Genomic DNA, 13,288 nt, shown 5'->3' on the forward strand with positions numbered 1-13,288 from the left:
AGGGTTAGAGGACACAAAGAAAGAAATAGTTGAGTTGGATTTTAGAGGATCAGTTGGAGGTAGGTGACGTGGGAGGATAAGAAAAAGTCATTCCAGAATTAACTGTTACAGAAGGGGTTCCTGGTGGCTCAGTTGGTTAAGTGTCTGCCTCCTGTTCAGGTCATGATCCCAGGGTCTTCGGGTTGAGCCTGGCTCTCTTTGGGAAGCCTGCTTCTCCCTCTCCTCTTGGCTTGTGTTCTCTCTTGCTATTTCTGTTGCTATCTCTGTTTCTCAAATAAATAAATAAAATTTTTGAAAAAATGTTACAGGAAATGCTAAGAATAATGTAACTAGTGCTTGCTTCTGCAGCACATGGAATAATGTAACTCGTTCCACCACTCAGTTGTTAACATTATGTTATGTTTATATTTCGGTTTCTTCTTTTGTATTTTATTTTTTATTATTTTTTAAAAGATTTTTATTTCCTTGAGAGAGAGTGCAAGTGAGAGAGAACAAATGGAGGAGAGGGGCAGAGGGAGAAGCAGACTCTGTGCTGAGCAGGGAGCCAGATGTGGGGCTCAATTCCAGGACCCCAGGTCTATTACCTGAGCAGAAGGCAGACACTTAACCCACTAAACCACCCAGGAGCCCCAGGTTTCTTCTTTGTTAAGAAAAGAAATCATGACAGGGTGCCTGGGTGGCTCAGTGGATTAAGCCCTGACCTCCAGCTCAGGTCATGATCCTAGGATCCTGGGATCAAGTCCCCCAACAGGCTCTCTGCTCAGCAGGGAACCTGTTTCCCCCTGCCTCCCTGCCTACTTGTGATCTCTCTCTGTCAAATAAATAAAATCTAAAAAAAAAAAAAAAAAAAAAAAAAAAAAATCATGGCAGATGTATGTGAAGTCCTACAGATGTATCTGAAGTCCAGTTTATCCCCCCTCCCAATCCATCCTGACTTTTACACCCCCACCCCAATACTATCATGATGCATATCCGTATATCCATGCAGTTCATTTTCTATACTTAATACATATATTTTTTTCCATTATCAGTATATACTGTGATTCTGTTAAATTTACATAAGTCATTTCACAGTGCACATAATTGGCATGTTGCTATTTATAACTTTTTTTTTTTAAAAGATTTTATTTATTTATTTGACAGAGACACAGCGAAAGGGGGAACACAAGCAGGGGGAGTGGGAGATGGAGAAGCAGGCTTCCCACGGAGCAGGGAGCGCCACGCTCCACTTGTTCCCAGCATACCGGGATCCTGTCCCCAGCTGAAGGTAGACGCCCAACGACAGAGCCACCCAGGCGCCCGCTACTTAACAACTCTTAAGAGCTATCAAATGTTGATACGTATAGGACTCAGTTTTATTTGTCGTAACATTTTATCATAGGAACATAACACGTTTTATTCATGTATGTTTTATTGCACATTTTCACAAGGAAGCAGGCTTGAACATGAATTTGTATTCTTGTGCACACCTGTAAGAGTTTCTTTATTCTTTTACACATGAAGTTGCCGGATATAAAATGCACATTTAGAATCTCAACCAAAGTGGCTGTTCTAATTTTACACTCCCAAACGACATCTTTAATAGTTTACGTTTCTCAGACTCCTTTTCCTGGAAATTGTCAGATTGTAACATTTATCACAGTTTTCAAGTAGTGGTATGAACAGGTAGTTTCAGTGCAACAGTGCATGCAAACAAAGGGCGGGAGGAGGTATGATGTAGCAGAGGAGACTTTGAAGGGGTTCACTGTACTGTTTTGAGCGTCCTATTTTTACTCTTTGGATTTCCTCAAAGTGCTAACTAATAATAATAGAGCGAACGAGCACACTGCGAGCGCACATGGAGGATCCCACACCACGCTGGAAGATCAAATCCGACTTCCCGCGACGGCACACTCCACCCTAGCGCAGTGGTAGGACCCGACCCCGGCTTCCCCCCGCGGTGCGGGTTGGTTGCGTCCCCGGACGCCGGCGCAAGCGCCCACACCCGCTCAGAGAGCGCGACTCCTCCCAGCGGTTCCTCAGCTTCGCGCGCGTGCCCGACCGCCGCCGCCGCCCCCGCCGCCCCCGCCCCGCCGCTCCTGACGTGCAGCGGACGCTCGCGACCCGCAGCGCCCCGGAGGAGGGGCTCGGTAGAGGGGCGCCGGCCGGCCGGTGAGTACCTGCCGTCTCCGCTCACCTCCAGCCCGCCCTCATCCCGCCTCTTTTTTTCTCTCCCGGCGGTCACGGCCTGCTCCTCACCTGGAGAGGCGCCTCTAACGCGGGGTAGAGCCCTCTCGGTTCGGAGGCGGACCTCTCCGGACACAGGGGTGGGCCCTTCGGGCCGTCGGATGGCCCCAAGGATGTTGGGTTGGCGTCTCCGGACGCCCGGGTGGGCCCTTCGGGACGCCTCAGGAAGCTGGCGAGTGCCTCCGGACGCGGGAGTGGGGCCCTTTGGGACACCGGGGTAGCCCTTGGGGACTTCTCTGGGCGACTCCTGACGCCGTCGTGGGCTTCTGCCCCCCAGTTCCAGGCCTGCCCATTTCGCACCGGAGGTGCGGCCTTTATCCTCCCGGACCGGGCGCTCCTTCGTTATTTCTTGTCAGCCGATGGGCTCTGGTCCCCTCCGGTCTCTCGAAAGCGTCTTCCTCACGCTGAGCACCCCGGGAGGAGGCTCCGTTCTCGCCGTGCCCTCCGCGGGGCCCCATACCCGAGGACAGGCCACGGGGCCCCTCCGCCTCCTTCGCCTCTCTCCCCCTCCCCCCTCCAGGCTACTGTTTTATTGCGGAGTGATCCTTCTGTTATTTGCCCAGAAAAATATACTTTGTTTGGAAATCCTTATTATTTGCCACTTTCCACTCCAACAGAACTGCTGTTTCCTTCTGTACGGTGACCGTGTTTCAAGCCTATTACTCGTACGCATTTATTTAATCTTGACACTTTTTTTTGAGATAGGTACTATTATCCTCAGTTTATAGATGAGGTAACTGATGATGGAAGACCGATCTCGTAAGCGGTAAAGCTGCCTTGAATCCAGGCAGCTTGACTCTAATGTTCTTGTATGTAGTCACTATAGCATACTAAGATATAAGCATTGTCCAGGAAAAAGCGAAAGTTTTATGCTTTATTTTTTTCCTGTTGGGAGGCAGTGAGTGCCGTGTAGATGAGTCAAAGAATGTATTTTTGGAGTCAGGCATATCGAGCTGCAATTCCGTCAACATAGCCATTGACCAACCTAGTAAGAACTTAGTAATTGTTTGATTTTGAATAAGTTTACAAACTTGTAAAATAGTGATAACAATCGTTAAAATAACAATTAGTGATAAAAATAGTGTAAAATAGTGATACCTACCACAATAGAGTTATTGGGAGGGTAACCTTTATAATGCGTGTGAGATACCTGGAATAGTGTCCCAGGACTCAATAAATGACTATGATTGAATTATTACTCAAAATATGTTTGGATTTTGATACACAATTGTCCTGAGGTTGAGTATAAAGTGGGAAGTAAAGAATTGTGCGTGTGCTTGTCTGTACGTGTAAAGGCATTTACCTTTTTAAATTTCATGTACTTATGTATGTATTTATATATTATCAGCACAAAAAGGTGGTTTTTTAAAAGATTTTATTTATTTATTTGACAGAGACCATAAGTAGACAGAGAGGCAGGCAGAGAGAGAGGAAGGGAAGCAGGCTCCCCGTGGAGCAGAGAGCCCTATCCCAGGACCCTGGGATCATGACCTGAGCTGAAGGCAGAGGGTTTAACCACTGAGCCACCCAAGCGCCCCCAAAAAGGTGGTTTTATTAAAGCATAGGACAGGATCTTTGGTTAAAAGAGCTGCCACATTTACCTTTTTTTAAATTCAGGGAACAACGGGGCACCTGGGTGGCTCAGTTGGTTAAACGTCTCCCTTGGGCTCAGGTCATGATCTCAGGGTCCTGGGATAGAGCCCCGAATCAGATTATGTTTTGGGAGGGAGGGAGTCTGCTTCTCCCTCTCCCTCTGACCCTCTTGCATGCTTGTGCTCTCTCTGTCTCTCAAATAAATAAATAAAATGTCTTAAAAAATAAACCAAGGAAACAAGCTCTTGAAATCAGATGGTAATGTTTGGTACCAAATTTCTTGAGTAGTGACTTACTGAGTAGCATATCGTCAATCATTCATGAAGACTTGTTAAGGTCCCTATATCCCCAAGCTTTTGAAGTGATTTTGACATGTTTGGTAGGTAGAATGTCAAAATTTTAAGTTATTTTTTTCAGTGATTGTTCTTCAGATAGATCAAGATGATAGATACACTGAAGGAAAATGACAAATAACCCAAGTTCGGGTTACTAAAAATGCTACCTGTGAGATAAATAACAAGTCTCATTAGTGTGTCACTTTTCCTGTTTGTTTATTCTTTTATTTTATTATTTTTTTAAGGTTTTATTTATTTATTTGACAGAGATCACAAGTAGGCAGAGAGACAGGCAGAGAGAGAGAGGAGGAAGCAGGCTCCCTGCTGAGCAGAGAGCCTGATGCGGGACTCGATCCCAGGACCTTGAGATCATGACCTGAGCCGAAGGCAGAGGCTTAACCCACTGAGCCACCCAGGTGCCCCTGTTCATTCTTTTGGAGACATTTTGTTCCTGTCATGATTAAAGATGAGGCTGTTGGCCTTTAAACTCTGTTCTTTCTTCAGAGTTAGTGGTAATTCATTCTTTAGCCTCAGTTCAAGTACTTGAAGATAAGCCATTATTTTAGTGAGTTCTTCATTTTTAAGGGTAGCAACTTAAATAAATAGTAGCTGCACTATATGCTGGTCAGCTTGTTTAAATTGGTCAAGCAGTGCCTTGTTTTTACTCTTAGAGTTATTGTGTGGTTAAATCTCATGAAGCACCGAGTTTTGGAGTCTGTAATCTGCGTGGGGGGGGGCTCTGCTTAATGCTTCTTATCCATCGCTTATCTGCTTAATTCTTTGAAAACCCACTTTGAGATTGCAGGTGGTTCTGTGCTACAGAGAAGGGTAGAGTTTTTATTTATGTATCTTAAAGAAATTACATATATTTGGTGGTATAGCTACTCTTGATATCAGATTTGAGCATTTTGGTTTAAACAGGTGCAGGGTACAGAAGACATTTAATAAGATGAAAACTATTCCGTGGAAGATGTTTTCTTGGGGCACTATGATTCCTTTAGAATTCCCCCAAACTAACTCCGACTTCCAAGTCTTACCTATATGCTATTCAACCTATAATAATTTTATCCTTTTGTGTCTTTATGTTGTATTAAAAATTTTAAATATAAGCATTATACTGTTCATTCAGCATGCTTTTTTTTTAAGATGTTATTTATTAATTTGAAAACATAAGCTTGTAGTGGAAGGGGAGAGAAGCAGTCTCCCCACTGAGCAGGGAGCCCAACCCCGGGACTGGATCCAAGGACCCTGAGATCATGACATGAGCGGAAGGCAGCTGCTTAACCAACTGAGCCACCCAGGTGTCCCCATTCAGCACATATTTATGTGTGCATACCATACATTAGGCAGCAGTTTTAGTTAGAAGAGGTGAAAAGATTAAGTCATGAAGTACTGGAGTCAGGAGACAGAATTCAGGTGCCTCCTTTGTGACTTCTGACAAGTTACTATTCTGAACTTACGCTTCCTGGTAATTAAAAATATTTGGGACCCTTGAATTGCCATGTGAATTTTAGGATCAGTTTGTTAATTTACACACACGCACCCAACTAGGATTTTATTAGCTATTGCATTGAATCCATATATCAGTTTTAGGAGCAGTAGTACTGTCTTAAGTCTTGATCCTTGAACATGGATTTTTTCATTTATTTAGATTTTATCTTTCTTTAAAAAATGTTTTAGGGGTACCTGGGTGGCTCAGTGGTTAAAGCCTCTGCCTTTGGCTCAGGTCATGAACTCAGGGTCCTGGGATCGAGCCCCACATCAGGCTCTCTGCTCAGCAGTGAGCCCATTTCTCCCTCTCTCTCTCTGCCTGCCTCTCTGCCTGCTTATGATCTTTGTCTGTCAAATAAATAAATAAAATCTTTAAAAAAATGTTTTATAGTTTTCAGGGTATAAGTCTTGTATGTCTTCTGTTAAAGCTATGACTAAGTATTTTAGTCCGTAGGATGCTGTTATAAATGGACTTGTTTTCTTTCTTTCTTTCTTTTTTTTTTTTTTTTTTAAGATTTATTTATTTATTTATTTGACAGAGAGAAATCACAAGTAGATGGAGAGGCAGGCAGAGAGAGAGAGAGAGAGAGGGAAGCAGGCTCCCTGCCGAGCAGAGAGCCCGATGCAGGACTCGATCCCAGGACCCCGAGACCATGACCTGAGCCGAAGGCAGCGGCTTAACCCACTGAGCCACCCAGGCGCCCTGGACTTGTTTTCTTAATTCCATTTTCAGATTGCTCAATGCAAATGTATAGAAATACATTTTGTTTTGATTTTGTATCCTGCAACCTTGCTGACTTGTGTATTCTGATAGTTTTTTTTTTTTTAGTGTATTTCTTAGAATTTTTTCTTTCTTTTCTTTTTTTTAAAAGATTTTATTTATTTATTTGACACACTGAGATCACAAGTAGGCAGAGAGAGGCAGGCAGAGAGAGAGGGGGAAGCAGGCTCCCTGCTGAGCAGAGAGCCCAATGGCAGGGCTCCATCCCAGGACTCTGGGATCATGACCTGAGCTGAAGGCAGAAGCTTTACCCCCACTGAGCCACCCAGGCACCCCTTTATTTCTTTTTGTCTTGCTCTTTTTGCCCAATTGCTCTGGCTAGAACCTCCACTATAATGTTGAATGGAAGTGCTGAGGGTGGGCAAGCTTGTTTTGGACCCGATCTAAGGGAAAGCTTTCAGTCTTTCACCATTAAGTGTAATGTTAACCATGAGTTTTTGATAGATACTTTTTATCAGGTTGAGGAAGTTTTCTTCTATTCCTAGTTTGTTTAGTGTTTTTATCATGAAGGGGTGTTGAGTTTTGTTAAATGCTCTTTTTGTGTATATTAAGATAATCATGTGGTTTTTGTCCTTTATTCTATTGATATGGTATAATACATTGAGTTTCAGATCGTAAACCTTGCCTTCTCTTGATACATCTTCGTCATGGTATATAGTTCTTTTTATATAATATTGGATTAGGTTTGTTAGTATTTTGTTGATGATTTTTGCATTTATATTTATAGCATATTGGGTTTCTTGTTTTATTTTTCTTTTGTCTTAAAGATTTTATTTTTAAATATTCTCTATACCCAAGATGGGGCTCAGACTTACAACTGTGAGACCCAGGGTAACATGTTCCAGTGACTGAGCCAGCCAGGCCCTCTTGGTTTCTTGTTTTACTGTTTTTTTTTTATCTGGTTTTGGTATCAACTGGTGAGGTAGAATGAGCTGAGGAGTGTTTCCCCACTTTTTTTTTTCTTTTTAAGTTGTGAAAGATTGTTACTTTTTAAATGTTCAGTAGAATTCCACAGCAAATCAGAAATGATAGGACTAGAGTTCAGCTGAAAGGCCTAGGTGCATTTGTATACCATGCAGGCCTTTGAATTGAGTTTGTAATTGAAAGCCCAAGAGTGAATGCCACTGGGAATAAGTTTCAGAGTAGGGAGAGGAGGAGATTGCGGATAGTATGGCGGTAAATGCTTTTATTTAGTGAGAGGAACAGAAGGAAGAGGAAGGAAAAGGAGAGGTCAGTTAAGCAGTTAAACTCAGTTAAGCAGTGTCAGAGACACTAAGACTGTCATAAAGAAAGGATTTGCCAAGATGGCTAGTGGAATGAAAGCTGAAGAGAGGTATATGGATTTGGTATCAAGGAGATCTTTGATGATCCTAAAAGGAGAGCAGATTCAGATTATATAACATTAGAAGAGAAGAGGGTGATAAATAGACACAGTGGATATGGAATGTGCTCTTTAAAATTGATGTCAAAACTTCAAATTCTCTCCAGAGTTTAAAAGTTTAAAGAAAAATAAAAGTAATATGTGCACATGGTTCAAAATTCAAATAGTAGGAATATGTCTGTCTTCCTCTCTCAAATTCTTTCTCACGCTTTTGGCAATTTCTTTTGTGGCCTTCCAGATGGATTTTAAAACAAAGGACTGTGTGTGTGTTTTAATTTACACAAGTAAAATAATACTAAGCATGCTCTTCTGCCTTTTGTTTTTTAAATTGAGTGCTTTGGAAATTTATAGTGTGTGTCAATGTATAGCTTCTGAGTAAAACATTTGATGATAAAGCAAAGGAGAGAAATTTTTATTGTTGATAGGGTTGAGGGAACTTATTTTTAGGCTTAGGAAGTCTTGATAATGTTTATAGCAAGTGGATAGAGTGGATCTAGAAGGAACTTACATATACAAAGGGTTGGGAGGAACTTAATGGGAAAGACTTGAAGACAGAAATCCCTTTAGTGATCAGTGAAAAATCAGAAGTCTTTTAGTGATCAGTGAAAAGCAGTTGGCTTGGTTTTTCTCTCCAGGAATCTTGATTCCTGGGGCAAGAAGTACACAACAAGTAGTATTTTCCCAAGGTTAGGGGCTTTAGAGATCCCTTTGAAATGGCTGACGATGGGACCCAGAGTAGGTAGTAAGTTATGAGAGGCAAAATTGCGATTTCTTTTTCTAGTGTTGAGTACAATTCTGACTGATAATTGGTTTCCTTATTTTAAACCCTACTTTTCTACATTTTAAAGTAGGTGATACTTAGAAAAATTATTTAAGTTATTTGAATGAACAACCTACAAAAGACTTCTAAGTGTTTTTTAGTTAACAAAAAGTTTTTCCTAAAAATCATTTTTGAATTAGAGATGAGAACTGAAGGTTGTAATTTTTTTTTTTAAGATTTTATTTATTTATTTGACAGATCACAAGTAGGCAGAGAGGCAGGCGGAGATCTCAAGTAGGCAGAGAAGCAGGCAGAGCGAGAGGGGGAAGCAGGGTCCCTGCTGAGCAGAGAGCCTGATGCGGGGCTCAATCCCAGGACCCTGGGACCATTATGAGCCGAAGGCAGAGGCTTAACCCACTGAGCCACCCAGACGCCCCTGAGGGTTGTAAATTGATTAATTTCTGGTTTTGTTGGCCTGAGAAAAATTTATCGATGGTGATTTTTTTTAAATCTTCTGCACAAAAGGTGTCATGCTATTATTTACTATTTTTTCCTTTATTTTTCACTTATTGGTGCACATCTTGGAAATTTTTCCATGAGATTATGTACAGTTGACCGTTGAACAATACAGAAGTTAAGCATGTGACACCCCATGCAGTTGAAAATCTGTGTACAACTCTTGACTCCTCAAAAACTTAACTACTAACAGCCTGCTGTTGACTGGAAGACTTACTGATAACATAAACAGCCAATTAAAACATATTTTGTATGTTATATGTATTATATGCTATATTCCCACAATAAGATAAGTTGGCAATAAGAAAATGCATTAAGAAAATAACATAAAATATGTTTATTGGCTGCCTGGATGGCTCAGTCAGTTAAGCATCCTACTCTTGATTTTGGCTCAGGTTATGATCTTGGGGTCCTGGGTTTGAGCTTAGTGGGGAGTCTGCTTGTCTCCCCCTCCCCACTTGTGCACACACGCTCTCTCAAATCTTAAAAAAATACATTTATGGTACTGTACTGTAAGAAAACCCACATATGAGCAGACCTGCACAGTTCAAACCCATGTCGTTCAAGTTCAACTGCATATGCCTTTGCTGTTTTCTTTTTTTGAATTGTAGCAAAATATACATAATTTACCAAATACATAAAATTTTACCAAATATACTCAAAACTTACCATTTTAAGTGTACAGTTTGTTGATATTAAGTACATTCACATTGTCATTCAGCCATCAGCACTATCCTTTTCCAGAACTTTTTTCATCTTCCTAAACTGAAACTCTACCCATTAAACAGTAACTACACATCCTTCCTTTCTCCCAACCTATGGCAACCACCATTCTGCTTTCTGTTCTGTGAATCTGACTACTTTAGGTATGTCATGTAAGTGGAATTGTACAGTATTTGTCCATTTGTTTCTGACTTAACTTAATGTCTTCAAAGCTTACCCATTTTCTAAAAAGATTTTATTATTTGACAGAGTGTGTCTGCACAAGCATGGGGAGTGGCAGGCAGAGGGAGAGTGGGGCTTGATCCCAGGACCCTGGGATCATGATCGAACTGTAGACAGATGCTTAACCTACTGAGCCACCCAGGTGCCCCTAAGTTTGTTCATGTTGAAGCATATGTCAGAGTTGCCTTCTTTTTTTGAGGCTGAATAGTATCTGCTGTATGTATATATCATATTTTGTGTCTGTCAGTGGACATTGAGTTGTTTCTATTCCTTGCTATTGTGAATAATGCTGCTGTGAATGTGGGTGTACGGATATGTTTGAATCACTGCTTTCACTTCTTTTGTGTATATAATTGGAAGGGGAATTTCCGGATCTATGAAAATTATATTTTTAATATTTTGAGGAATTGCCATACTGATTCCCATTAACAGCTGTACTATTTCCCATTCCTCCTAGCAGTGTTCAAGGGTTCTAGTTTCTCTGCATCCTCTCCAGCACTTGCTATTTTCTGTTTTCTGGACAGTAGCCATCTGAAGGAGTGAGAGGTGGTATTTTGTGTTTTTGATTTGCAGTTCCCTGAGTAGTAATACAAGCATCTTTTCATGTGCTTATTGATCATTTGAATACATTCTTTGGCGAAATGTCTATTCAAATCCTTTGCCCATTTTTAAATTGGGTTGTTTTTTGTTATTGAGTTGCAGGAGTTTTTTATAGTCTTGATATTAACCCTTTACCAGATAAACAGTTTGCAAATTTTTCCCCAATTTTGTGGGTTGCTTTTTCACTTTATTGTTAGTGTCCTTTCATGCATAAGATTTTAAAATTTTGTCATAGTCAGTTATTTATTTTTGTTGTTGCCTGTTGTTTTAGTGTCATACCCAAGAAATCATTGCAAAATCCAATGCCAGTTTGTTTTCTTTGGAAATTTAATCACCTTGGATTCATGAGATTAAGTCATCCTCAACTATATATACTGCTAATGCTGGAGAATCAGTAACTCCTCACATGTAGTAAAGAAGAATTGGAAATGAGAAAGATGGGTACATGGTAAGAGCAGCAGAAGGAGCAAATGTGTTTGAAATAGGATTAAAAGGGATAGACTTAGAATTTTAGAGTTATGCAGTTATAGTAGTTTTTTCTTGATTAGAGCTATAGAGCTCTGGTATTATCAAGCATTTATTATCACAGATGATAATAAAAATGGTTTGTATTTATAATTTTAATCTTGAAAATGATGAATTCAGCTTTCATTTTGTTGCTTTTTTTTTTTTTTAAATTTTAGATTTTATTTATTTGAGAGCGAGAGAGAGAGAGAGAGAGAGAGAGAGAATACAAGCTGGGGTGGGGAGGGGCAAAGGGAAAGGGACAAGCAGACTCCTGGCTGAGCAGGGAGCTCTGTGTTGGCTGAGCAGGGAGCCCTGTGTTGGACTGAGCCCCAGAACCCTGGGATCATGACCAGAGCCAAAGGCAGATGCTTAACTGACTGAGCCACCAGGTGTCCCTCACTGTTATTTTTTTATTGGGTTCAGAAAATATTTTGACACCTCGATTAAAAAAAGCTTCTTCAGTAATTTATATTAGAAATCTTTTCCAAATGAAAAATACAGAATCCTTTGAGATGAGAAATTTAAGAGACTCTGAGAGGTTAATTATAACCTTACCACTCCACTAGAGTTGCACCTAAGCCTCTTTGTGTCTCTACTTCTTTTTAATTTTGACAGGGACATTTAACTTCTATCTGAATATATTTCAGATTCCTGAATAACAGGCACACTGTATTTGTCTTTTTCCCATCTTCTGTGCCTTTCCAGATTCAGTTTGTTTATTCATATACTCATTTGGTTATTAAAGTATTATATCATTTATTCAGTAACATTTATTAAAAGCTAAGCTCGGAGCTAAATGCTGGGATTCAGGTATGAATAAGAAACAGTTTCTGTCTCTGTAACTTTACACTTTCCTAAGGAAATAAGATTGTAACCATCATAAAAACCCAGTACAGTTCTTCAGCGTCCTGCTCAAAGTCCACCTCCAGCAAGGCCTTTCCCAACTTACCCAACCTAGCTGAGCCAGGCCCCTGCTTTTTGTGGACCACTATGGCATATATTGTTTGTGTTACATAATTACAGGTATCTTCTTCACAGCAATGGAATTGGATAAACTATCATGAAAATAGTCTTAACATCTTTTTGCCTTCCATTCTTTCTTAGCTGTTTAATGTGTTATTTTATTTAAATAGCCAATTAATTTAGGCAGCCAAAAATCAGTCTTTTCATTAGATTTCATTTGTATTGCCTTTGTACAACACAATGTCATGTAAAGTTATAAGGTGTGCCAGGTTGGTATAGTTGGTTAAGTGACCGACTCTTGATTTCAGCTCAGGTCATAATTTCGGGCATGTGGGATTAGACCGCAAGTCAGGCTCTGTGCTCAGTCGGGAGTCTGCTTGAGATTCTCTTTCCCTCTGTCTCTCTCCTTGCTTGCACAAGCACAAGGCTTGTGTGCTCTCTCTCTCTGTGTGTCTCTTTCTCAAATCAGTTTTTTTAAAGATTTTATTAATTAAAAAAAAAAAAAAACAAACCTATATAGAAATGGAGGAAAAAGACCTTCCTAAGGTCTTTTTAAAACCACAAAAAATGTGTATGAATGCCATAAAAATATACATAGTGTGAATAAATATGCACCATAAATTAAAAAAAAAAAAGATTTTATGTATTTATTTGACAGAGAAAGAGAGAGCACAAGTAGGGGGAGAGGCAGAGGGAGAAGTAGACTCCTCGTTGAGCAGAGTGCCAGATGTGGGGTTGATCCTAGGATCCTGGGTTCATGACCTAAGGTAAAGGCAGACGCTTAACTAACTGAGCCACCCAGGTGCCCCTCAAAAAATAAATCTTTAAGAAAAAATAAAGTTGCAGTCTTTGTAAATGATCCTAATTTTCATTTAGGAGGAGAGAAGAAATAAATGGGTAAGTGAAGAACAATAACAATTTTGAAATAGAAAAATAAGTATCTACTTCTGTGTTAGATGATATTATGATGAACAATGGAGATATAACCATAAAAATAGGCTTTATATGTTTGTAATGAATTGACTTCACATTTTTCTTTTTCTAGAATATTGTAATTTCAGTCAGAAATTTAGGCCTTAATTTTATTAGATTTACTGTGTAAAGCAGGTAAGAACAGCTGGAGAGTGTTAGGTTTAAGATGTTTGATGTGTTTTTATGTTTTTTAATGCATTCAGCCACTCTTGAATCTT

General features: G+C 40.2%; 1 protein-coding gene across 7 annotated transcripts in view; it reads left to right on the top strand.

Annotated features, from left to right (window-relative positions):
* UIMC1 (ubiquitin interaction motif containing 1) overlaps positions 1–13,288 on the top strand; it is a 173,772-nt gene that overhangs the window by 32,742 nt on the left and 127,742 nt on the right. For 2 of the 7 annotated variants that reach the window (XM_082723140.1, XM_082723145.1), the window contains exon 1: positions 1,797–2,151. The exons of 3 other annotated variants lie outside the window; for them this stretch is intronic. The gene's annotated coding sequence lies outside the window, so the exon portion shown is untranslated. Of the gene's footprint in view, positions 1–1,796; positions 2,152–13,288 lie in introns of those variants that run through there. 2 more of the 7 variants (XM_082723141.1, XM_082723143.1) reach the window with 2 other exon arrangements.

The sequence above is a fragment of the Mustela nivalis genome (genome assembly GCF_964662115.1).
Source record: "Mustela nivalis genome assembly, chromosome: 3".
Lineage (NCBI taxonomy): Eukaryota > Metazoa > Chordata > Mammalia > Carnivora > Mustelidae > Mustela > Mustela nivalis.